Source organism: Aegilops tauschii, chromosome 4, assembly GCF_002575655.3.
Source record: "Aegilops tauschii subsp. strangulata cultivar AL8/78 chromosome 4, Aet v6.0, whole genome shotgun sequence".
NCBI classification, from domain to species: Eukaryota; Viridiplantae; Streptophyta; class Magnoliopsida; order Poales; family Poaceae; genus Aegilops; species Aegilops tauschii.
In genome coordinates this window covers 106,824,843-106,837,207 of record NC_053038.3, presented here as the reverse complement: position 1 = coordinate 106,837,207, position 12,365 = coordinate 106,824,843, and the positions used below count along the sequence as shown (strand labels likewise).

Here is a 12,365-nt window from a genome sequence, read left to right as displayed (position 1 = left end):
GAAGCTTCGCGATATCCTCCTCTGTGACGGAAGAAGCCACCTACCGGCCTCGAAGGCTGGATCCGGACATGCCTGAGGCTTGCGACAATTGAAACCTGGGTGTTGGAACTCGAGATGGTAAGGGTCAAGGAAGAAGCAAGCACGGAGAAGAAGGACGGGTCTGTACCCCTTTATAGAGGCCGTGAATATCGAACGCCTCCTCCTGGGCCTTAAAACTTGCCTATTTCCAAGGAGTTGTACCCTAAAGATGGTTGGGTTACCCACGTCCATGTCATTAAAGGATCCCGTAATAAGGGGACACGATCTCTGCTTTGGCAAGACGTGCTAATGGCAACCGCGTCTCGAAACGTGGAGCGGCAGACGAAAAACGGTTCAAAATTATGACCGGGCAGACGTGATGTCATGTTGTAGAAAGTTGTCAGCGGATTGGACTCGTGGAGTATTATATTCTCTCCGCGGTTGTGTGGGGTGTGTGTTACAGGTCCGGATACAATCATTACGTCCGAAGACTATCTGGGAGTTCGGAAGGAGGAACCCGCCTTGCAATGCCGAAGACAAATCTACGCGCCGGACTCCTCGTCATTGAAGTCAGGTTCAGGGGCTACTGAGGGAGTCCTAGACTAAGGGGTCCTCGGGCGTCCGGCCTGTTAACCATGGGCCGGACTGATGGGCTGTGAAGACATGAAGACCGAAGACTGCACCCGTGTCCGGATGGGACTCTCCTTGGCGTGGAAGGCAAGCTCGGTGACCAAATATGTAGATTCCTTCTTTGTAACCGACCTTGTGTAACCCTAGATCCTCCCTGTGTCTATATAAACCGAAGGACTTAGTCCGGACGGATATACTCAATACGATAGTCATACAAGCTAGACTTCTAGGGTTTAGCTATTACGATCTCGTCATAGATCAACTCTTGTAATACTCATATTCATCAAGATCAATCAAGCAGGAAGTAGGGTATTACCTCCATAGAGAGGGCCTGAACCTAGGTAAACATCGTGTCCCCTGTCTCCTGTTACCATTGACCTTAGACGCACAGTTCGGGACCCCCTACCCGAGATCCGCCGGTTTTGACACCGACAGTGACCGAAGTTTGTTCGGAGTCCTGGATGAGATCACAAACATGACGAGGAGTCTCAAAATGGTCGAGAGGTAAAGATTGATATATTGGAAGGTTATATACGGACACCGGAATGGTTCCGATAAGGTTCGGGGATTTTTTGGAGTACCGGGAGGCTACCGGACCCCCCGGAAAAGTTATTGGGCCTAATGGGCCATAGTGGAGGAGAGGAGGCAAGCCACGGGAGGTGGCGGGCGCCTCCCTTGCCCCAATCCGAATTGGACAAGGGGAGGGGGCGCGGGCCCCCTCTTTCCTTCTCCCTCTCCCTTCTTTCCCCTTTCCCATCTCCGTTGGAAGTAAAGGGGGGGGGGCGCGAATCCTACTAGGAACGGAGTGCTAGTAGGACTACCCCCTCTTCTGGAAGGGGGGCCGGCCTCCTCCTCCCCCTCCTTTATATACGTGGGCAGGGGGCACCCCAAAGGCACAACAGTTGTTTCTTAGCCGTGTGCGGTGCCCCCCTCCACAGTTTACCACCTCGGTCATATCGTCGTAGTGCTTAGGCGAAGCCCTGCGCGGATCACATGACCAACACCGTCGCCATGCCGTCGTGCTGACGGAACTCTCCCTCGACCCTCTACTGGAACAAGAGCTCGAGGGACGTCATCGAGCTGAACGTGTGCTGAACACGGAGGGCCGTACGTTCGGTACTTGGATTGGGTGGATCGTGAAGATGTTCGACTACATGAACCGCGTTAACTAAACCCTTCTGCTTTCGGTCTATGAGGGTACGTGGGCACACTCTCCCCTCTCGTTGCTATGCATCTCCTAGATAGATCTTGCGTGTCATAGGACTATTTTTGAATTACTATGTTCCCCAACATTTTTTGGCCCTGAGGGAGATCTAGTTTCCAGCCACGCCCCCAGGTTTCGGCCCCAAGACGCGTATAAATTCAAACTTGACCTTTCCCGGTACCCAAAAAAATGCCACAAGTTCGACGATCAACGGCTGCCACAAAGTTCGGCGATCACCATGCCACAGTTCGGCGATCAATCATACGCAAAAGTTCGGCGTTCAAAAAAGAAGGACGCGTAGGCAGGCAATGCATCAAACGGCGGCGTGCTCCTCCGTCGGCGTCGGACTGGCGGGAGTCGGCGTGCTCGGGCTGGTCGGCGTCGGCGCGACTTCTGTGCTGGGCGTCGTGAAGGCATCATCACTCGGGATTGGCGGCTGCGTTGGAGTTGGCGCGGCCGTTGATGGCATCTGGTTCAAGATGAGGCCGCGCTCCGCCAGGTGGCACACCTTGATCTGCTCGTCCATCATCGACATGTCCGCTCCCATCAGGAATGCTAGGTCGGTGTTCCTGTTTTTCGCGGCAACGTTGATCCGGAGTAGGTTGAGCATGACAACATTGTTCGTCATCAGCGCCGACCACCGCGCCTCAGATTTCTCTTCCCTCTGGGCGGCGTGGTTCTTGGCGTCGGTGATGCACTGCTTGATGGACACGTGCAGGCACTCGGTAGCCAGTGCGGTGTCCTTCGCCGTCTTGGCTCGTTTGTTGCCGTCAGGGCGCCCATCCGCCGCCCCCGGCGTGGGCGTGTCCGGCTTGTACGTCTCCTTGGCCTTGGCGAGGGTGCGCCGGACATCCGCCCACTTCTCACACTTCTCGATCCGGGAGAACACGTGGAGGTACTTGAACTCTTGGTCGGTGCTGCTGTCCTAGCGGTACATGGCGAACATCCGAACCAACTGCGCCGAAAAACAAGTGTCAGTGACACACACAGTGACAAGAAGCGAGAGCCGGCATCTATGCATACCTGACCCTTGACGTTGGTGCCGCTTTTCGGGTGAGCCGCGATCTCCTCGATGATCCCATGCCATTTGTTGCAGGCCGTTTGGATGATCGCCCAATGGTTCGACATGGCCTTCGAGCCGCGCTTCATGTGGATGGTGGCGAAGTAGGGGTCGACCAACTTGCGCTCGTCGAACTCCGACTTGATGCGCTCCCAGTACGTGTCGGCGTTCTGGTTCGTGTCGGTGATCGGGTCGAGGCATACGGTCTTCCATGCTTCGGCGAGGCACTCGTCTTCTTTGGACGTCCACTTGACGCGCGGCTCGCCGGTCCTCGCCCCCCGCTTCTTCTTTTTCCCTTTCCTCGTCGGCGTAGGCGCCGGCTCCTCCTCCTCCTCCTCGTAGTTGAGCTCGTCGTCAATGTCGCCGACGAGGTCCATTGCATCGTCTTGCGCCTGGAACCCAGGGGAGGCGGCGGCGGTTGCCGAGCCGTTCGTGATGATCTCGTCCATGTCGGCTTTCGTCGCGTCGGGGTTGCCGAAATGCGACGACGAGGCTTGCGAGAAGTGCAGGGCGCCATGGCGCAGAGGTAGCGTCGGGGAGGCAACGTAAGCCGACAGTGAGTAGGTGTACAGGGGTACTGGACACTGGCGAACGAGGGCGAGGGCGTGCGCTGATCGGGGTTCAGACCAGAGGGTGAGGCGCGATGGCCACGCGAAAAGGTGATGTTGGGGTTGAATCCGCCATGCACATCGCCGTCGGCGTAGCCAGGCGAGTTTGCGCACACCCAGGGCTGCAGCGACGGCGAGAAGCTGGCCGGCGACCCGACGCTCTGCTGGCTCCAGGAAGCTTGTGGGCCGTGGCCGCCGGTTGATTCATCATCCCCGTGCGAGACGCCTCTGCCTGCTCCGCCGCAGCCCTGTTCCGAGCCCTCTTGGTGTTGAGCCTGTTCCGCCGATCGGTGGTGACAGCCTCCTGGCGCTGAACCTCCGCCTTCCAGTCGGCGTTCGACATGCCCGGTGGTTTTGCCGGCAGTTCCCTCGGCTTCCTCTGCTTCGACTGGGTGGCATCGGGAACAGCAGCGGCGCGAGGGGCCGTATACTTCTTCAGCGGCATGGCGGCATGGTGGCCGGATGGCGGGGAGAAGGAGGAGAATGGTGGGAGAAGAAGGGCAGAAGGGGGGAATGGAGGGAAATGAAGGGGAAAAGCGGGGGATCGGCGGGAAAAAGTGTCGTCTCTCGCCGACAGAGCGGACCCACGAGCCTTTTTGCTTCGGCCGCCGGCCCAGGAGGCACCCGGGGGCTTGGGTTCGGCTCGGACTCGCCGGCTGTTATTTCGGCCCAAACCGGCGATAAATAAGGTCCTCGGGACGCGACTGGGCCGATTTTCTGGCGCCGGCGCTAAAAAAGAGAGCCCTGGGGGCATGTTGGGGGGGGGGAGTGGAGATGCTCTTATTACATACATAATTTTCAGAGATTTAATCGGCTGGGCGGGCTAGGGCACAGGTTGGCGCAGCCGTAGCTCCGCCACTGTGCCCCTCCCACCTACCAATAACGTCCATCCAATGGCTGAGATAGTACTACTATATGATATGATAGTATGAGCCATATCGCTGCTCTCTACAATCATACATGGATGTTCCCAGTTTTTTTTGGCAAGTGGATGTTCCCAGTTTGATTCTATATGTTGGACCATCTCGAGGGCACTCTCGGAACATATTTAGGGCTTGCCCAGTTCAGATGATTATGTTTTTTTGGTGGAACCAACCCATAGGGTTCAAGTCTTAAATTTGGCATTGGTGATCGCATTTTCCTTGAGTTATTTCAGACCTTTCGGCGATGTGCATTCAGTGGGAGTAGACCGACTACGAAGGTATTCGTGGCCACTTCATCAATCTCAAAAGGATGCGTTGGCTCAGTCACCCAGAGATGGTAATAGGTGCAAGATGTGTCTGCGTGCGTTTATATGATGAGTGTATATACATATATGACCGTCTGCATCTGTACTGTGTTAACAAACATATTTGGAAGAAAAAAACAGAGAAAGAAATACAGAAATACTCTTTTTCTTCTTTGCTTTAGTGGCACTACTTATGCATCTGATCCAAATGAATGGAGAAAAGGATAAACAATGTATATTTTCCTTTCATGGGATTCAAAGGAAAAACAGGAGGAGTTCTACGATCTACTACTACCTCCGTCCTGATTTATTGATCTTCTTAGTATTTTGTGCTAAATTTTGATCATAGATTTTATTAACAAAATAATAATGCATGTCACCAAAAATTATATCGTTGGATTCATATTTGAACATAGTTTCCAATGATATTATTTTTGGTGACATGCATTATTATTATTTTAGTTAAATCTATAGTTAAAGTTTGGTACAAAATGCTAAGGGACCAATAAATCAGGGCGGGTGTAGTACTATACTGCCTCTTTTAAAATATGTTTGCACAAAATCCTATGAATCAATAAGGTTTGTCAATTAATTTTTCATATCTATGTCATGTATGCCATTCGGGAAATAGATTTGGTATTAACCTTCATTGAGGTTGTGTGTCTACCTTTCGAATACATCATCCAAAGAGCCATCGCCTTAGGTTTGACACCAATTTGAGTGCGCACAAGAGTAATGAAAAGACAATTTCGCTGCCGGTTGCCCCAAAAAATGAATTGGTATGCGCAAATTTCTGATATTGTGAAAATCGGTCATTGTGTCCACCCAAGAGTTTAGGGGCACTAAAAAGTACAATAATAACATTTTAAACTATATAGTAATCAAAAATAATAAATTATATATATTTTCAGCTTTAGTTTTTACATCATTACTTCAAATGTTCATGTTTCATACAACGAATTACACTGAAATATGTTGCAAAATATTCTCGCAACAACATGCGGGGTATCATCTAGTAGTATATCTAAATAGTTGATCCTCACTATCTCAATTCTCTCAACACGCACACATGCCACCTCATCACCCCACTAATTATTTCTCTAGACATGTATGAAAAACGACATCTATATTCTCTCTCAACATGTACACGTCACAACTCTTCACACATGCCACATATCAATCACACTAATTATATATCTCTAACATGCATGAAAAATGCAACTTATGTTCTATATATATTTACAACTATATAGTAATCAAATACAATATATGATATCTATTTTAATTTTCATTAAAATTTCATAAAAAAATATTGCAAGCAATACCGCAACAACGTGTGGGGTATCATTTAGTTATACTCATATTAAAATATTGTGTGCAAAACCTCTCTGCGTGCTTTCGCAAAAAAAAACTCTGCACACATAAAGGATGTTGAGAGCCAAAACAGCTTCCATGCCAAGAGCATGTGAGGTGTTGAAGACCAAACTTGCACGGACAACGTATACACACGCGGCCCATGCTTGCCTTTCTGGCCTAAGAGGGCAAACTCCAACGTGGGTCACCAATCGAATGGCATCAAATGTCTGTAGACATGCTTGAATGTGCCCCCCGACAGCGGATGGTCTGTGACCATTCAACCATAGGCACCAAATATCCGGCCATTTGAAATGGATCAAGCACGAACACGAACGAAACTCATGCTTAATGAACAAAATTTATTAAATTTTGATATATTTACAACCAAATGGAAAATTTTGACATAAACTAAACTAGGTGAGGTACCGAACGGGATGCAAGGCCTCCTTGGCCACAGGGAGCTTTGTCGTCGTCCGAGCCCGCCGTCCATCTACGTAATGAACTCATCGTCTGTCTACGCGACCTTGGCGCAAGGGCGACTTATACTCATGCTCCTCGTTCGAGTAGATTTCAACCTTGATGGAGGTGATCGAAGCCATGGATGACGAGGCGCCGCCCAACGACCTTGGGCGACGACATGAACTGGACCATAGCTCCCCTGGATCTGGTATCCTGGTGCGGCGGTGGCTGGTCAGAGCGGTAGCCGGCCAATAGCCATCACGCCCGGGTCTTCTCGGTGCCAGATTTCTCGCCCAAACTGGCGGAGATGTTTCTAGAGTGCGGCGTCTTTGGGAGAGAAGAGGAGGAGTGTAGGGTTTTCGTCCAATTTTGATGGCTTTAGTAGCCGGGGTAGACCTAGTGAAGATTCGGCGTCGCAGGCTTCTCGATCGTCGTGCCGGTGTGAAAGCCAGGTAAACGAACGCCTGGCAACCTGGCAACAGGCATGAATGCGGGTAGGCTGACATCCAGTCATGCCTGCTCTGACCGGCATAAAGCGGCACAGGGAGGGGGTTCACCATCCGGTACAAACATTTGCAGAAGGTTTGGTGATCTGCATTTGATATACCCTAATAAACTGGCGCGGCGTACCTCCTCTTCGGCCTATGACAAAGTTAGTGATGGTGGCCTGACTACAACCGTCAAACCTGCCAGATGAATGACACTTGTCATGATTCACGCGTTGTCCCGAAACTGGGCATAACTAGGCAATAGGCAAAGCCTCTAGTACTACAGTAGACGGACTTAGCTATGGGTGTATCCTAAGGGAGATAGCGTACGAGCCTTTTTTTTGGCGAAAAGGGTCAGATGTATTACAAAAGTGCACCGGAAGTACAAAGCGTTTCAAACATAATTAAAATTACATTGAGATTTCGAGACCAACGGCCCATTAAGCATACTATAGTGACCCGGTACGGGACTGTAGCAGCTCAATTTAATACACGGTAATGGTTCAGTTCAGGGTCCTGTAGCAAACTTTTTAAAAGTTTTCCTTTCATTCATTCTGAAGAAAATACAAAACTTTTACAAAGAGACTACTTTCCAAAATATAAGAACATTATTTCAAATGTCAGTTTCTAAAATGTGTTTCTTCCTTGAAACATGCGATTTGTTTTAAAAAAAGCGAGAATTTTCTGCCTTTTTCGGATATTTAAATGCAAACAATTTTAAAATTCTTTATCATTTTTAGTAAAAATATATTATTATTTGAAACCGCTTTTTTTGAAACTGCAAATATTTTTTGAACAATGCAAATAATTTTTGAAACGTTGGATCCTTTTTAAAAATGCAAACATTTTTGAAATTGTGAACAACTTGTCAAAACACAAATATTTTAAAAATTCTAATTTTATTTTGAAAATCTAACGTTTTTTACATGTTCCAACATTTCGCAAATAAAGGAGATATTTTTACCAATTTGCGAATATTTTTATAACTAAAAAAAACAAGCCCAAAAAACTAATAAAGAAATAACAGAAAAATAAACCGGAAAAACGGCTAGAATGCTTCTAAAAGATTCCAAAAAAAGTAAAACCATAACCAGAACACCTTTACCTAGCACTAAAATGGGCCAGCCCACTGGTGCTATTCTTGTAGTGACCTGGTCCGGTCACTGTTTGCGGAAATCCCTATTCCACGCTCGCTGCGTCCTAATGTTGACCAAACGCACAGGGTCAACCGCACTGGCCGGCCCAGTTACCTGTTCTCGTTCGTTCAATTTTTGACAACCTTCCTGGTCGGTTATACCGGTTTCGGCAACCTTCTAGAAGGTTCTCGGGGCCTGTTTTTCCAGGTTTCCTTTTCTTTTCTTCTCCTCTTTGTTTTTTTCAGATCACTTTTCTCCTTTCTATCTCTTTTTCTTTTTTGATTTTTCTGTTTTCTTCTTCTCCTTATTGTTTCTTTTTCAGATTTTAATTTTTTTCTGGTTTTCTAGAATTATTCATGCTTTTCAATAAATATTCAAAACATTCAGAAATGTTCACATTCTCAATAGAATTAATAGTTCAATTTTTTTTTGCATTGTTCAAATTTTGTTATTATTATTAAAAAACTCTTCAAAAGTTTCAAAATTATTCAGAATTCAAAAACATGTTCAAAATTTCTAAAAATGTTCAAACAAATTAAAGTTTTCTTGCTAAAAATATATTCGGATTTTCATAAATATATTCATAGTTTTAAAATTTGTTCATGTTTTTAAACATATTTTCGTACAAACAGGAATAAAATTTGAAATTCCATATATTTTTTAAAACACAAGCATTTTTTATCTATGTTTTTTTACACTGCGATTCTTTTTTGAAATTATGAACGAAATTTTGAAACACGAAAAAATGCAGCATTTCTTGAAATGTTTGATTTCGGGGGTGGAAGTATGAGGATTTTTCCTAAAATTTTAAACCTTTTTCAGGAACGGCAAAAGAAAACAAAAAGCTAGTAAAGAAAGAAAACAGAAAACACGGCTATATAGTAACCTTTGTGTTACCGTACATTTGTTGCATTACACGTTGTGCTACACTACCCGCCAATAGTTAGAGCATGTCTAACAAAGCCCTCAAATTGGTCAAACCCTCAAAAAAACTGCTTTTCTAAGAGTTAAGGTTAAAACTTGGCGCGGAACAGAACCCTCAAACCCTTTAACCCTCAAAAATAATTTGAAGGCTGCACCCTCATTTCCCCACTGGACATGCACTAGTGGAGATTGAGAGGCAAAACTGAAGGTGCCTGCATTTCGGTCAACGCACGCACGCGGGAGGGAATTTTCCCCCAACTGCTTCCCCTCCTCCTCCACCCGACCGGGAGCCGCCGGTGCCGGCGCGCTCGACTCGGCCGCCACCGCCGTCCCCCGCCGCGTCGCCGCCGTCCCCCACCGCGCCCCGATTTGGCCGCTGCCTTGCCGCCCTGATTTGGCCGCGGCCCCGCCGCCCCGCCCGAGCCCGTCCCCGCACGAGCCCGTCCCTGCCGTCGCGTCGTCCGCCCACCGCCCCCCGCCTCCCGCCGCCCGAGCTCGACTCCGCCTCCGCCCGAGCCCGACTCGGTAAGTCTTTTTTCCTTCTATTTTTTTGTTTCTTTTTTGTTGTTTAATTTGTTGACAATAGATGGAGATGGACATGGATCCGATGTCGGATTTTTCCGATCGGTCGTCTTCGGACGATTCGGACATCGAGGAGCTGCTACAAGACGATGACACGGAGATGATGGTCGCATTCTCGCCGTGAAAGATCCTGAGGACCGCATGAAGCTGCTGGATCAGAGGAAGGGGGCGCAGATAGGGCGCCTTTGCATGAGAGGAACCGCACACTCGGCCACGAGCAACTCATGCAAGACTACTTTGCAGAGGTACCGACATACCCACCTCGCCTCTTCCGTAGAAGGTACCGCATGCGTCGTACTTTGTTTGAGAGAATCGTCAAAGATTGCGAGGCCAACTCGCATTATTTCACGCGCCGTAGAAATGTTGCCGGCGCCATGGGATTTAGTGCATACCAGAAGATATCGGCTGCAATGCGGGTGCTCGCCTATGGCATACCCGCAGACTACTGTGACGAGTATCTTTGCATTGGCCAAGATACTACCACTGAGTCTGTGCGTAGGTTTGCCAAGATGGTCATCCGGTTGTGTGGTGATTGGTATCTTCGGGCTCCCAATGAGGAAGATACAAAGGGGTTGATGGAGATAAATGAAAAAAGGGGATGGCCGGGCATGCTTGGTAGTCTAGATTGCATGCACTGGAAATGGAAAAATTGCCCAAAGGCATGGCATGGAATGTATTGCGGTAAAAGCCATGATCCTACCATTGTGCTTGAGGCCGTGGCATCGCAAGACTTATGGATTTGGCATGCATATTTTGGTTTGCCGGGAACACTCAATGACATCAATGTGCTTCAAAGGTCCCCTTTATTTGCAAGACTAGCTTCAGGTGATGTTCGAACTTGCAATTACAAGGTCATGGACAATGAGTACACAATAGGATACTATCTCACCGATGGCATTTATCCTGAGTGGGCAACACTTGTGAAGTCCATTAAAGAGAAGAGAGGGATGCCCTTATCCCAAAAAGAAGCTAATTTCACGAGGGCACAAGAATCAACCTGCAAAGACATTGAGAGAGTTTTCGGTGTTTTGCAAGCAAGATTTGCCATTGTTCGGGGTCCAGCTTGTTTTTGGGACAAGAAAACTCCTGTGAACATCATGAAGTGTTGTGTCATCACAACATGATACTCGAGGATGAGAGGGGGTTAAACTTGCCATGTTTCTATGACAATGTTGGTACCCGAGTGCAACCGGAGAGGAACCCCGACCGCATTCAAGCTTTCCTTCAAACACGTCGGGAAATTGAAAAAGCCAACACTCATACCCAGCTCCGCAATGATCTGGTCGAGCACCACTGGCAGCTGCTTGGCCGTCGCCAATGATGGCCTATTTGATTCAAACATGTCCTATTTGATTCCATGTCCTATTTGTGATACAAACATTGTTGTAAGGGATCTTTGTTTTACTTTTCGATGTACTATTTGATTCAAACATTGTTGTACTAAGTAGAATGATTGTTGTGAGCTTGAAACAATTATTTGATGTTGTAATCATAACTAGAATAATTATTTGTTGTTGATTATAGTTATGTTTGTTGTATGGAATTTTGTTGAAATAGTTGTTGTCCTGTTTTGAAGGTTTGAAGGCCGGGGCACCCTCAAACCAACCCTCTTGAGGGTTGGTTTGAGGGCACTTATCTGCGGCAGGGATTTTCGGCCTTCAAAACGACATTTTCTTAGCCCTCAAACTGGTTTTGAAGGTTGAGTTTTTGAGGGCTCTGTTAGACATGCTCTTAGCCGAACGGCCATGTGTGCGTCACGCTCCTATTGGACACGAAGCTCCCATGGTTGGAATGATATGTACCACTCTATGCAATACATATTAAGTCGATCGCCCACGAAGCTCTGTTATTGCACCAGCCCAATGGACGAAGGGAACCGCTCTAGCCGACGAAGCAAACGACCGGGTTTAGGAACATCCTCGAAGGTTCCTAGCTGGTTTTTGGAAACCTTTTAGAAGGTTCCTAGACCCAACTTTTTATCGGCTTTTGGTTTCCTTTTTGGTTTTTTACATTTTCCACATTTTTCTTTTTTTCTATTTCTTTTGTTCCTTTTTCAAAGATTTTTTTGAAGGAATGTTCATTTTGTTTGCTTTTTAGAAAAAGTTTGGGATTGCAAAAATTGTTTGTTTTTTAATATATTTTTAAATTGTTCTTGTTTTTTTTAAATGTTGAGGGTCTCAAAAGTTGAATTTTTTAACAAATTTAAAATATCTGAAAATTTCCAAATTTGTAAAAAAGGTCATGTGAACTTACGAAAAATACATGGACACATTTCAATTCACGAACATTTTTGTGAAATTCGCGATCATTTTCGAATTCGTCAACATTTCTTCAGTACATGGACATTTTTTAATTCACGAATATTTTTAAATTCGTGAAGAGTTTTGAATTCATGAAGATTTTTTGAATACATGAACATTGTTTGAATTCACGAACATTTTTTTGGATCCGCAAACATTTTTTGAATTCGTAAACACACGGACTTTTTTGAATTTGCAAACATTTTTGTTAAACTCACAAATATTCTATTCAATTTGTAAAAAACTAATTTATGAACATTTTTAAAATTTAAACAAAACCATCCAATTTTTTTAAAAAAACTTGTGAAGGCCCATGAGGCGAGCAACGCGAGAGTGACACAAGCCAACGGGTTGCGCACGCGGTACATATCA

At 46.6% G+C, this 12,365-nt stretch overlaps 1 pseudogene; it reads right to left on the bottom strand.

The window, feature by feature from the left end:
• Positions 1-2,165: 2,165 nt before the first annotated feature.
• Positions 2,166-3,965, bottom strand: LOC141021686 (uncharacterized; annotated as a pseudogene).
• Between the last annotated feature and the right edge of the window lie 8,400 nt (positions 3,966-12,365).